Source organism: Talpa occidentalis, unplaced genomic scaffold (assembly GCF_014898055.3).
Source record: "Talpa occidentalis isolate TD23 unplaced genomic scaffold, MPIMG_talOcc4v2.1 talOcc4.10, whole genome shotgun sequence".
NCBI lineage: Eukaryota > Metazoa > Chordata > Mammalia > Eulipotyphla > Talpidae > Talpa > Talpa occidentalis.
Window position 1 is genome coordinate 91,641,117 of NW_023600993.1, and position 13,530 is coordinate 91,654,646.

Here is a 13,530-nt window from a genome sequence, read left to right on the forward strand (position 1 = left end):
TTAAGCACAAGTTGGCCGAATCATTGAATGAAACTGGCACATGAAAAGTGCCTGAAGAGTTTGTGCAGTTACAGGTCACACATAACGACCTTTTGTCTAACGATGGGCCTGTGTACAGCCTGGGTGTGAGTAGGCTGTGCCACCTGGCTCGTGATAGCACAGCCATGAGATTGCTTAGTGACATTTCTCAGGATGTGTCCCCTAAACATGCCCGTATTTGGGAGCCCCCATGATGATGACATCCAGGAGAAGGTGGGACTGGTGCTTCCAGGCCTGGCAGAGTGCAGGCCCTGGGCAGAGCAAAGGGAACTTCAAGTTGATTGGAGTGGTGCCACCACAAGCCATATTCACTGGGAATGGGAAGAGGCAGAAGGGTTTTCCACGAAAACTTCAGGAGGAAGTTAGGACTTGGTATCTGGAACCGTGAGAAGATATTTATTGTTTTCAGCACCAAGTGGTTCGTAGTTTGTTCCAACATCCCTACTTGGCCACTGAGTTTGAATGGGAAGGGGTTAAGCTTAAGGAAGCAAATCCCTTGACATAAGATGGAGGAATCCTAGTAATGGCAGATTGGAGTTGACAGCAAAGCCTTTCCCCCAGGCGAGAGCATCAGTGGGCGCCTGCCCACAAAAATGTGCCAAATGTTGCAGAATTGATTTCACTATAGCGCCAGGTGGGGGAGCCCTCGAGACACAAGGAAACCACCCAGACCTTCTCCCTGCCCCACTTCTTACTCATATCTACTGCTTATAGTCAAGTCATTGAGGTAAATCTAACTTACTCAAATAAGAGCATTAATAAAACTCCTTATGGGGAGACTGTAAGAAAAGACCAAAAGCAGAGAAATCAAATTAAAATGTTTTAGCAAATAAAACACCAAGAAAAGTCACCACAGGCACAAAAATGCTAATGCAGCCTTCCGACATGAATGAAAATACACGTTCTAGTGCAAGTGTGAGAACACCATGAAATGATGGGAAATTGGGTATCGTTGACTGAGGGATGGGGTGGTGTTGAGATGGGAACCCAGAAACCTATATTCAAGATGCACAACAGGCAAGATACTTATCCTGGAAGAAGTAAAGAAAGGAGAAACCAAATTAAGAGAAAGTTGTTAAGGAAAGATGCAAAGGAAATCTAATCACATTGAATATGGTTGAAGAAAAGTCAGTACGTTGAGTTTTTAAATTGAAGGAGAAAAACAATGGAACAAACTTATTTAAAATGGCGATTCTATAAAAATTACCTTCTCCCAAAAGAAAATGCCCTGAAAGTAAAAACTGTAAAGGCATACTGCATGCAGAGGGAAATTAGCTTAGAAGTGTCTTAGAATTCTAAGAAAGTCCTAATAATTATGTCAACTCTAGGAAACATCCTAATAAAAAAGAATTTCTGAGCCTCCAGCAAAAAGACAAAATGACTTACTTAATAATGAAAAATAGATGATACCAAAATTTTTAAAAAAGATTTATTGATTTATGCATGCAAGAGCTGGGGTACAGGCCAGAGATGTGGGGGGTGAGAGGATTCACCAGAGACAGAGTGGGGAACAGAACAGGCAGACCAACCGAAATACACTGCTGAGGGGAGCAGTGGGCGCGGCAGGAGAGGTCTGCCTTGCCATGTGGGTAGCTCCCTGGCCTGCTGGGGATCGAAGTCGTGCTACAGAGGCTTCAAATTGCTTCATAGTGCGGTGCTTAACCCCTTGCGCCACCAGGGAGGCCCAAGATGATACCAAATTTTAACATTGATACCTACTAGAAAGTTGATGAGAGATTGAATAATTAGAAAACAAAAAAGGTAAACATTAACAAAAACAGTTTAAAAGCTGCTAGAAAACTTACTAGAAAAAGACCAACAAAAATTTAAAACTACCTAGAAAGAATAGAGAAAGCACAGGTATGGAACAGTAAGAAAATGATCAAAATAGCATAAATATACAAAACTTCCAAAACAAGAAAAATCGTAACTTTTTTGTAGAACTCTTTGAAAATACACTGGAAAATCTTGATGAAATACAGTCATCAATTGCTTCAGAAAATGTAATTTACCAAAACTGGCCCTGATAGTCTAAATAGACCCATTTCCATAGCTGAGTTAAAGAAATTGTCACTGAATTGCCTCAAGTTCCAGGTTCAGTTGAATTCACAAAATTCTATTAGTCTTTACAGACCAGACACTGCCAATGTTCCTTAAGCCTTTTCAAAGCATAGAAGACAAATCACCTAAATTACTTGTAAGCATAATATTGTTATCAAAATCTGACAGCAAACAATAGACCAGTCTGAAGAATAGCAACCACAACAACAAAACCCACAAAAAAAAAAGCTCCACAACAGCTCAAGTAAGATCTTTATGAACAGAATCCACCAGCACAAAAAACGAAAGTACGCAAATGTATCCATCCAACATCAAAATTTCAGAGGCTTTACACAAGGTTTACGTCTGGGGCTATGTGTCCGATAAATGTCAGGATGTGGGTGTAGCTGCGGGTGCATCATTCCACGTGGTCGCTCCACACCATCCTCTGGTCCTGCCATCTTAACACAAAGTCTGGAAGAAACATGGAAAGTCAAGCCCAGGCTCCAGCAGCTTCCATCCAGGGCTTGAATCACCCCTACTCAGATGGCCTTGGCATTATCTTGTGTGACCTCCTAGTATTGCATTTTACCTCCTCATTGGGGAGCAGCTCCGTCTGTGGTATTTTGTGGGGTTGCTGTAGGGGTTACTTGATGCACCTTTCACCTACCACAGTGCCATGAGTGATTTCTCTCACATACATGCCACGTGAGGACGTTACCACAAATAACTCAATTTCCCCTCTTGGATCCTTTGTTGGTGTCCTATGTTTTACTCTGAGCGGTGTTATAAATCTCACAATGCATTGTTAATATTTCTTATCTAGTCCATAATTTGGAGAAATCTAAAAAGGACCTTTTATCTACACATCCACTCTTGGGTACAGGAAAGTGGGGGGTGGAAGAAGGACATTTCCTTGGCTCCGGTCTCAGCTTGGATATTCTTCTCAGGAATGCTTCATAGGATGTGGGAGGAGTCTCCCCTTGTGGCTGGCGCCTGCTAGACAGCTTTTTGGAAATGTTCCGGGTGGGGGGGGGGGGAAATGCTGTGGGATTCTCCTGGCAGCCAGTCGTCAGCCTGGACAACGAGAGTTGAGAGTTGGGACGTGCCAGCTGCTTGGCCCTTTCCAGCCTGAGTAATGTTTTCACACACCTGGCAGAGGCAGGCTGTCGCTTGCTGGGCAAACACCCAGGAATTGCCTGGGGACAAGGTTGATGGGCATCCCCCCACCTGGACGAACATCTGGAAACTCTATCTTTAGTTGTAGGGGGAGGAGCTTTTCCTGCTGATCATTCCCCAGCATGGGGCACTTCGGGAAAAATCTGGTCTGGTTTTCGTCATATGTATTAAATCCGTAAGGCCTCCCATTTGGACCAGCAGTATCCACATCCTGTGCTCACTGTTACTATGAAAGGGCATTCCGAGAGTGTGAGCTAAGTCCTTTTGTCCTCTGTCAACCTTTGTCAGTCATTCCTTTAGCTACGTGAGAAGGTACACCCAAATGCTAAAAATATTCTAGCAAGCTTGAATAAAATTGACCAGAATATTGACAAAGCCTCCAAGGAGGAGGGATGATCTACCCTCTTTTTTCTTGACAGCTTTCCCCACACTCTAGGTCCGACAATAGCAAAGTTCCTACAAGGTTGTTGAGCTACACTGAGAAGTACCCAGCACACCCAGTCAATCCCAGTGTCCCTCCTGTGTGTGGCAAACTCTGGGCGATGCAACAGGGTGAGTGAACAGGCCCTTTGGTGCCACCTAGTGGCTCTCTGGAAAGCACCGAGGATGGTAGAGATGGATGCAAAGGCCAGCGTTTCTGAATACAGGGCTGATTTTGGAGCAGGGCCAAATTTAGGTTCTGCCAGCAGAGCCTGGTTGGATGACAAAGGACAGGTGTAGGTTGGGCAGCCCGGTTTGGCTCCTTGTGAATTCTGGAAACAATCTCAAAACTTCCAATTGCCATTTTCTCTGTTGTTAGAATAAAAGCCTTCCAAAATTTAATATCTTAATAAAAAAATCTTTAGCAAATTGGTAGCCTTAATTATATGTTTCCCTGGTGGTAATGCTTCCTTTGATATCTCTTTTTAAAAATGAAGGTAGGATGATGAACCAGAGACACTTTTTGGGGGGTGGGGGGCGGAAGGGGAGGGATTGGGGTCAAAATGGGGGGTTGCAATTGTATGGGAAATATAAAAATAAAATTTATTATTTTAAAAAATAAATATATATATAAGGGAAAAAAAGATTTATAAAAAAAAAAAATGAAGGTAGGATGTAAGTTATCTGAATTAGCCAGAAGAGCTATGTAACAGCTTCTTCTCTCTCCTGTGGCTCTGATTTTAAATTAACAGTACATATTCTCCATATTAGGCTTTGGAATCATGTATCTGTCATACACAATTATGAAACAAACCAGTTTTAAACAAAAACACAATCCTTAAAAATCAAAGTAGAGTGAAACCAATGAACATAATTATATACTGAATTTGTAGCTTACTCACACAGAGAACACTTATTTTTAAGTCTTTAATTAGGGGACCTTAATTGGATAACTTTAAGTGACCTTTTTCTCTGGTGGGAAAAGAATGGTAGTTTTTAGAGGGGTATAGTGTAAGAACAGAGAAGAACTATAAAGAAATATTACTGTTTTCAGTAATGTTGTCAGAAACATTGGTATGATCATTATGAAGATATATACACATATTTGCAAATAATTATGTTAATGTCAGGAATGAATATTTTCAGTTTAAGATACAAGATGTAAAAATATAAAATGAAATATTAAATGAAAATTCTAAAATTTTGAATTTGAATGGCAGATATCAGTATGATGGATTTCATCTCTAAAAGCATTAATTTCTTAGCTGCAATGTGGTTTACATATAATGGGTAGCCCATGATCAAGGAGTATCTAGTGCCCCCATGTGCCTTCTCAAATATTACTTCCCATTAAAAGGAACCAGGGGGTCTTTAGAGAAATGACTGACTCTAGTTCTGTGGCAGGAAATACGCAAGATTTGTCTGGATTCTCTCGTTGCATCAGAAAGCAAGGAGACTACCAAAGACCACTGAGAATGCCTGGGATCATATAAAAATAATTCGGTGGCTCCCACTGGTCAAGGAATGGGACAGATGGAACACCAGAAAGAATCAGAGGATGCAAGTGCATCCAATATTCATAGCCATGAATTCCCCGTTCTTCATTTAGAGGAATCAGCTTGCTATTTTGAAAACCGAAAGGGAAAGAAGGAAAAGAAGCAGCATCGAGGCTGCCTTTCTAGTACCAGCTCTACTCCACAAGAACCAGACAGGTAAGAGAACTTCTTTATTGAGGCTTTCCAGCCCAAACATGAAGGTGATAGAACACCACCACTTTTTTTTTTTTAATTTTTGGACAGTATTTTATTTCCCCCCTTAGGTGTTGTTGACATAATTCTCCCACTACCATGGCATCTGTGATCCATCTTCACCATCCCTTGTGGTCTTCCCTCCCCTGTTTTTGTTTTGTTTTGTGTTTTTTTTTGTGTGTTTTATTTTTTTAAATAATAAATTTTATTTTTATATTCCCCATACAATTGCAACCCCCCCATTCTGACCCTCCCCTCCCGCCCCTCACCCCCCAAAAAGTGTCTCTGGTTCATAGTTTTTTGTTGATTTTGATTTTCGCTTTCTTATAGTTGTTCATTTTCCTGGTCCCTTATTTAAGTTTTCTAGATTCCTGCTATGAGTGAGACCATCCGGTATTTTTCTTTTTCTTTTTGGCTTATTTCGCTGAGCATGATCCCTTCCTGCGCCATCCATGTTGCTGCAAATTGCATGAGAACACCACCACTTTTGAACTCCTGATCCAACTCATGCAGCTGTGTGACTGGCGATAGCTGGCAGTGGCTGGTGACAGCTTGATAGTGCTGAAGCTTTAACCCCTGCGCCACCAGGGAAGCCCCCATGAAATATTCTTACAAAAAATGTTATCCCGAATCTGACCAAGCCTCCAGATTTCAGTGCCAGTTTGCTGCAAATACCGGACGGAGACACATTATATAAATTAGGGTCCTGACAGGATGGTGCATTCAGACTAGCAAAATTAGAAGAGACTAATTTTATTAGAAGAGACTAATTTTGAAGGTGAAGGCAGAGAGCAAGGATAATGCCGCCGGACACTGAGACAAGCACCAGAAAAGCCTTTACCAGTAAGGGGAGATGACCTCAAGGGGAGGGAACTGGGAGAGAAACCGTCTTGAGTGAACAGTCAGCTTCAGTCAAGAAGCACAGCTAACCCAAGCCGACCTTGCCAGGAGGAGCCAGGGAAATCAACACTCTGACCTCATTTTCCTCCCTCCCTCCCACTCCTACCAGGGCTCCCTATTGTGCAAACCCAACTGAAGCCGCAGAGCAAGAAAGCTTGGCTGACATAGTGTACACAGGTCAGCCTCCCAGGGGCAGAATAGGGTGGAAGGAGGACTGAATGGGGCAAATCAGGAAAATCTGTAAAGAACCAGGTCAATAACATCGTGGGTATGCCTTCAGCGAAACCCAGGATCCAGAACACTCCGGGAAAGACCACCTTCTTTTAAATTTTCTTCCATCAAGCAAATTAAAAAAAGTGTTAAAAAGAAGGGAGACCTGTAAATTAAGACAGTTGAAACATAGCACAAGTACAAAGTGTGATCCTTGCTTGGGTCCCGATTCTAATAAATCAATGGTTATAAAAGCCTTTGGAAAAATCTGGAGAAATTTGAAAACCATCTGGAATTTGATGATACAAAAGAATCATTGTGGGCCTCCCTGTGGTGCAAGGAGTTAAGCAACGCACTGTGAAGCAGTCCGCAGCCTCTGTAGCACGAGTTCCATCCCCGGCTGGCCAGGGAGCTACCCACATGGCACAGCAGACCTCTCCTGTCTCGCCCGCTGCTCCCCTCAGCAGCGTGTTTCAGTCTGCCTGTTCTGCTGCCCGCTCTGTCTCTGGTGAATCCTCTCACCCCCTGCAACTCTGACCTGTACCCCAGCTCTTGTATGCATAAATAAATAAATCTTTAAAAAAATCATTGATAGGCTTTTAATCTTAGGTGTGATTTGAGGATGGGTGGGGAGGGAAGGGGAAGGGGGAGAGGAGGGGAAAATGCTTATTGATTCTGCAGCATTCTCATATTTGCAGGTGAAATGATACAAGGTGATAGAGTAGAACATTGAGCATCATCTATGAAGTATTGTTACAAAAATGTTCATCTGAATCTGATCAAGCTTCCAGATTTAACTGACTTTGAATGTCTGGGATTTGCTCCAAAATAAACAAGGGGAGTGGGAAGGGGCTATGGATGAAAGCAGAGTGGCCACATGTTCATTATCATGAATACAAGGACTAGGCCCATGGGGGTTCATTATACCCCTCTACTTTTGTGTGTTTGAAGTTTTCCGTGAAAAAACTGAAACATACAGTCCTCTCCTCCAGCCTTGTTTCTGTGGTGATGTCTTGGATAGCATTCAGTGCCGTGATGTTTGTGCGGCTTCTTTCCCATCTTCTCAGAAGGTAGAACCCCACTGTGAGAAGACACTTGGGCTCTCCGGGACACAGACATCTGTTCCTCACACAAACAGCAGCAGATATGCACAGTAGGACAAGATTTCTGGCAGACCACACCACATTAATATGAAGACAGCTTCTTCCCTTCTTTATTTTAATATCGTGTGCAGTAGATAACACATTCACGAAACACCCCTTCCAACCTTTTGCTCTCTTGTACTAGGAAAAGTGACAAGAGCTGCTAATATCTCCTAATTGGTGTTTGCCTTTTGACTTAGTGGGGGTGATTATGGACTCAATCAAGCAGCCTATGAAAATTGCTTTTGGGTTTCTGGTCATACTTAGAAAGACTTTACTTACTCTGCAGTAACGAAAAAAGACTTTCATATATTTGGTTCTATTAAGCCCTTTTATGCCAATGACAACATGTCTGGTGGCATAAATATAAATGTGCAACCTAGCAAGTTGCAAAGTGAACACCCAGCAGCCCCCAGCACTGTCTTTCCTGCTGCTGCCTTCCTCTTGTAAGAAACCACCACGGCAACTTCTAGAATATTTCCATCTCTTTATGGTTTTGCAACCTACTTTGACATCCTTAAATGTTGCATTTAATATGCATCCATGTTGCATGTAGCCAGGGTTCATTCATGCTCATTGTGGTAGAGTGTTTTATTGTAACATGAACCATCACTAGTTTATCCAGTTGGAATTTATCTTGGTGTAAGTTTGTGGTACGGCTCCAGCTGAATTTCTTTTCAGATGACTAGCCAGTAGTATTAACAAAATTTATTGAGTAATCCATCTTTTCTCCACTGATTTAAATGCCACTTTTATTATTTATTAAGTGACCTCATATTTTTGATCTACTTCCAGACTCACTCATCTGTTCCAGTCATATCCCCATCTATTCCTGAATTCATAATGAACTATTGCTCTCACCTTAAAATACACTTTAAGATGTGGCAGAATCTATCTTTTCAGATCTCTCTCTCTCTCTCCTAGACTTTTCTTGATTTTTCCTTGCTGCATGAGCTTTCAAATCCATTTCTCAAATTTTAGAACAATCCTCTTGGAATACTTATTTTCATTCCATTAAGATTATTATAGATTAGAAGATGAAAGATGGTATCTTTTCTTTATTGGCTCTTCTAGTCAAAAATGGGAATGTGCCTTTAAATTTTTATTTGGGACTTCATATCACCTAACAGACATCAAAAGTTTTATTCAGGGCCTTCCTGGTGGTGCAAGCAACCTATGAAGCTATCCGTAGCCACTGCAGCACAAGTTCGATCCCTGGCCAGGGAACTACCCACATGGCACAACAGACCTCTCCTGTTTCTCCCGCTGCTCCCCTCAGCAGTGTATTTCAGTAGATCTGCCTGTTCTGTACCCCATTCTGTCTCTGGTGAATCCTCTCACCCACACACCTCTGGCCTGTACCCCAGTTCTTGTATGCATAAATAAATTTTAAAAAGTTTTATTCATATAGTTCCTATGTTGAATATTGGGATATTTGAATATTGAATATTGGAATATTCCTATATTGAAATGAATGAATATATTCATTCATTTATATATTTGAACATTATTCCATTATGTTTCATGTCATGATTTATTTAATCATTCCTCCTTTGAATGGCATTTGAATAAATCTGTCTCCCATTGATTCTATTGTAAATAGTGCTGCAGTAAATAGCCCTCCACCCACATGTATTTGGTAAGAATACAGCACTAAAGAGGAAATTGTAGGACCAAATATTTTAAAATATTGTCAGGTATTGTTAAATTGCTGTCTCAAAACAATACCAATTTACATACTCCCACACTTTGACCAATCCTGCATATTTACAATTTAAAAATATTTTTCTTATGATCAATAAATCCTCCCTGTGGTTTTAGGGAATGTTCCTCTGATTTCTGGTCATTCACATTTCTTTCGAGCCTTTCCCATTCATATCACTCATCTAGCTGGATAATGGGATGTTTCTGTGTATGTTCTTATGAAAATTTATTAAATATAAATCTTCAATGTCATGCATTATACAGCTTTATAATTTCCTCCATCAATATATAATGCATATTTATTCCTAGAAACATTATAAGAGGGAATTTGGAGGCACCAAGGACACAAGAGTTGCATGCACAGCCAGAGGGCCACCAAGGAGAGACACTTCAGAAGAAAACAAACCTGCCAACTTCACCTTGGACTTTCAGAAGCCTCCAGAACTATGGAAATACATTTTCATTGTTTAGGCCACTCAATCTGAGGTATTTTGTTTTGTTTTAAAGATCTACTTATTTATGCATACAAGAGCTGGGGTGCAGGCCAGAGGTGCCGGGTGTGTGTGTGTGTGTGTGTGTGTGTGTGTGTGTGAGAGAGAGAGAGAGAGAGAGAGAGAGAGAGAGAGAGAGGATTCACCAGAGACAAAGTGGGGAGCAGAAGAGGCAGATCTACTGAAATACACTGCTGAGCGGAGCAGTGGGTGAGACAGGAGAGGTCTGCTGTGCCATGTGGGTAGCTCCCTGCCCGGGGATTGAACTGGTGCTCTAGTAGGTGCAGATTACTTCATCGTGCTGATGCTTAACCCCTCATGCCACCAGGGAGGTCCAAGCAGAGGTATTTTGTCATGGCAGCCTTGGCTAATAAGTACTGTGGTCCTGACGTGCCCCCACCCAGTGGTGGTCCATATCCTCTCCCTCCAAGCTGACGGAGGTCAGACTGGAGCCCCTGCCGTGCTGGGAAGAAGTCCAAGCTAGCCCCCCCTCCCCAGGTCAGATCCATGAGACTTCTTAGATGGTGCCTGCTCCCAAGCGGGAGTGAGCCCAAGGCATGCAAAGACAGATGTCCCTTTCCAAATTTTGTACCCACACAATTCATTTTATTCCACTACATTTTGGGGTAGTTTGTTATACAGTAACTCCCAAAGGGTCTTGCAGAGCAGCTATCACCAGCCTGGCTCCCACAAACAGCACAGCCCTCTCTCTGCGTGCTCCCCAACTTGGATGGAGTGCTGTTGCTGCCACCTGGTGGTCAGTAGAAACAATGCAAGACCCACTGTGTTCAAGAGCCTCTTTTTTAAAAAAATTATCTGTACTAAAAAAAAAAAAAAAAATTATCTGTACTATATGTTCATTTTTATACAATGTTTGAGTTCTCCTCTCAGGTGTAGTCCCCATAAAATTCCCAACACCAAGTCACCTGTGCACCCTCACCTTGGTCTCTCATGCTCTTCCCACCCCTGTTTTGGTCCCTCTCCCATCCCTTCCCCTGCTGAATGTCTCAGGTTTATCTTTTGCCTGCTAGTTTTGCCTGTCAGCAGTTACCCAAGCACAGAAGCTGTGGCCTTCAAGAGAGGGGCACCGCCAGCTCACGGGGACTCTTGTCTTCCTCCCTCTGATGCCTGCTGTGTGCCCCTTTGGATATACCCTCCCAGAAGCAGGAGGATGAGGAATCTGTCCAGCTTATCCCTCAGTGCAGCCGGGCAGGTAGGAAAGGCACGCGGATCTGAATCCGGATCCCCAGGGGCCAGGCCTTCTGCTGCACCCCCAAGTGTCTGTACCATCAGTGTGTCCAGCTGCAACTTGCTTCTCCCCACGCACACTGTGTTTCCCAGATTTATGTGTTGATATAGGCAGCTTTATTTCAGCCCATTGTCCCTATTGTTAAGAATTCCATCATGTTAAAATACCCCTTAATTCATTGAGGGGTAAGCATTTGCCAGGATGATACAAATCTTATCATACAAATCTTATCATGATACCTGCCCAGGTGGGGAATTTTCTCCAAGCTGCATATTCCTACAAGTGGAGTTGCTGAATCACCGGACAAGCAAAGTTGCCTAAATAATGGCAAATATCTCTCCAAAGTGATTGTGTCGGTATTTGCCCCCCGATTCCCCACCTCAAGGGGTTTCTGTTTCATAGCTGGGCCTGTCCCAATATCCACAGACCCTTTGCTGCCTTTTAGATGACTTCAATTTTTTACCTCCTAGATATTTAATGTGCATTTTCCTAATAATTCAGAAGTTGAGTATTTCCTCAACCAACCTGTTGTTCTGGGGTAAATATTGTGTTTTCTTGCACCAGGCTTTGCCTCTTTATCTTGCAGGCCTAGATTCTAGAATCTAGAAAGACCTTTCCTCTCTTGCCTCAGGCAGTGCGCGGCAGTGAGCTCTGGCAGCCACCTGGGCTGTGGAGTTACAGAATATTTTACAACTCAGCGCTGAGGGACACCTTTTGTTTACTGTAGTTGTTCTCTGTCCTCCCCCAGAGGAAAGAGTGACCAGAGAGGTGGGTGGGTGGGTGGCTGAGGACACCCATACCAGTGGCATCCACAGCTCAACAACAATTGAGGGGAAAGGAAGACCAAGTGTCTGTTTATAATTTCCAAAATAGCATCTTGCTGCAGGGGTAAGCACTGGCGCTGGGTCTTACTGTGTGGCGGGACGCTTCATTCGCCTTCAGCAGCCCTAGAAAGCAGGGTCTTTATTCATTCAGCAGATGCACCATCTCTGGTAGTTTGTTAGGAGACCCCAAGCTGGGTGCTTGAGCAGCAGACTGATTGTGTCTTACAGCTCTGAGCTTGGAAAGCTGAGATCAGATGAGGCTGGTTTCTCCTGAGGTCCCCTCTTTTGCTGTGTAGACAGTCACCTTCCTCCAGTGCCTTCACCTGGTCCTTTCTCAGCTTCTTAACCTCACCTCCTAGAGGGACACCGGTCATCCCGGATGAGAGTGTGCTGTGCCTTGACGTCCCCTCTAGTGTAGCTCCATTCCTAGGTACCGGGAGTCAGCGCTACAGCTTGTGAATGTGTGGGAGGGGAACACAGGTGGGCACCTCACGCTGTCACACGGGGAGCTGTCATGAATGTTGTGGCCACACCATGTACAGTTACAGGTGCGATCCTGGGGCCACGTGTGCCAACGCCACTGGGTTTGACGTGGTGCTGCCCTGAGACATTTGAACTGAGACCTGAGAGAAGGTGAGGTGAAGCAGAGGAGGGAGCAGCAGGCCAGGCAGAGGGAACAGGTTGTGCCAAGAGATGCTAATACCTGAGGAGCCCGAGAGAACAGAAGGCGGCCAGCAGTGCAGGTTGTGTGAGGAGGGAGGACGTGCAGGGATGGTGCAGCCTTGCACCAGATAAAAACCACCCTGTGCTCCCTGAAAATGACAGATCCCAGGCCACACTCCAGGTCTCTGAGTCAGACTCTCCCAGGGGAGGGGGCTCTGGAATCTGCATTCTTCCCCCGAACATTTTTATTTGGAAAAATATTAACCCTCCAGAGAAACTGAAAGCAAAGGACAAGGAGCACTTGAATACCCTTCACCCAGATTCACTACTTGTGAACATTTTGGCACCTTTACCCTTTTCTTTTCCCCTCCTCACCCTGTCCTCAGCACGCATCTCCCAAGGGTAAGATGTGCACCTTTTTCTTTGTCACCACAAGACACACCATATCTCAGAATAGTAACATGAACTCATCATGCCGTCTCACAGACAAGCAAGAGTTCAATTCTCAATGCTCTACAAAATTTCCCTTATACCTATTTAATTTTTCAAGCTAGGATCCAATCAAAAACCACACATCAAGGGGCCTCCCTGGTGGTGCAAGGGATTAAGCATCAGCACTATGGAGCAATCCACAGCTACTGCAGCATGGGGCTGGCCAGGGAGCTACCCACATGGTGCAGCAGACCTCTCCTGTCTCACCCATTGCTCCCCTCAGCAGTGCATTTCAGTCAGTCTGCCTGTTTTGCTCCCCACTCTGTCTCTGGTGAATCCTCTCACCACCCCCCCACCCCACACCTCTGGCCTGTACCCCAGCTCTTATATGCACAAATAAATAAATTTAAAAAAAAAACCCATACATATCGAAATATGTTTGTTATGTCTCTTTAATTTCTTTTAATCTAGAATAACTCCCCATTAAAA